The following is a 1,389-nucleotide window of genomic DNA, read 5'->3' as shown; positions in this document are numbered from 1 at the left end:
TATAGTATAACCCTAGAGCTTTAGAAGAACAGAATGTGTAATTCCAAAAATGCATCAGTTGACCCATTTCCCACCAGTGAAATCTGCAATATAACACAAATTCACAGATAAACAAAATAAAATCATATTTGTAATTTGCACTGGAATAGGGGAAATATTAAAAATTTTTTCAGTCCTTTTATTTGCTAATTATATTAATTATTAATGTAAAGACCTAAGTCTTCTGATACAGCTGCACTAGAAAAGAAAAAGGATGTAATAAGAATTACGCAGTACAGCAGCGATTTTTTTTGGGTCATGTACAAGTAACATTAGTTCAAGGATCTCTTCTTCAAGAATGAATAGTAGCCAGAGAACTAAGTTTGGTCCCAAAAACAGGGAAGGCCAGGTAACCCTTACAGTTAAGGTCAAAATACCGGTGTTTGTGACTTATTGTTATTTGCAGCCAGTATAAATATAGGATACATTCATGCATGCAAACTGATAAGTTAGGAAGATCCCTCTCAGAGAACTGCTCTGAGTTAACAGAGCACAAGAGAAAGTTCTGTATCATCTTTGCACACATACCCTAACCTACACTGCACAGATCTACTGAACTTCTGTACCTGGCTGCTCATGCTTTTAGTAAGAGTATAAAAAAACCTGTTCATATAAAAAAAAGCTTCAATGAAGTATAATAAAATCAGATGTTTAACACATGTAAATGATTTTTTAAGATTACAGAGATGAGATGTTTCGTATGAAACTTTTTCTAAGCACTAAAGCACAGATGTGCTAGAGCATGTCATAGGCAGCTGGCAAAGACGAACAAAAGGTATTTGCACCTGTCAACTACAGATGTGTAAAAAACTCACCACACATCTCTTCCTCAATCACTTAGAAACCATCTGATGTGTTAGTTAATGATTCCCCTCTCTCCACTTCATTCTTCAGACATAAAGGGGTCCCATTTAACATAATCACTTAATAACAGCAAAGTGATGGGTATCAGAACCCTAATTCTTCTAATATTTGCAAAATCCAGCTCTTTGTAATAATAATAACACCATGATAGCAAACTGTAAAACTGTGTAATTATACTTTAATTGTATTGTGAGGCATGCATTAATCACAAAGTTTAAGTACCAAGGATGGAATTATAATAATTCTGTAAAACAAATTTAAGCTAGCTAAGTAGGTCAGAACCACTAGCATGCAACAGGAGACCTCTGGGAATTTATCAGTTAATGGCTATTTATGTGCAAATGAGTGCCCTCCAACCCTCCCAAATCCTGTGTAGCTGAAGGGTATTTCTGTTAACCAGGAGCATGCTTAACTGCTGAGGCATAAATTAAACCATTTATTGGAATGATTTTAATTCTTCTCTCCCCCCACCCACTCTTACTACTC

The sequence above is a fragment of the Chiroxiphia lanceolata genome, chromosome 3 (genome assembly GCF_009829145.1).
Source record: "Chiroxiphia lanceolata isolate bChiLan1 chromosome 3, bChiLan1.pri, whole genome shotgun sequence".
Taxonomy (NCBI): domain Eukaryota; kingdom Metazoa; phylum Chordata; class Aves; order Passeriformes; family Pipridae; genus Chiroxiphia; species Chiroxiphia lanceolata.
The sequence above is the reverse complement of the archived record's forward strand: the minus strand, read 5'-3'. Positions refer to the sequence as shown.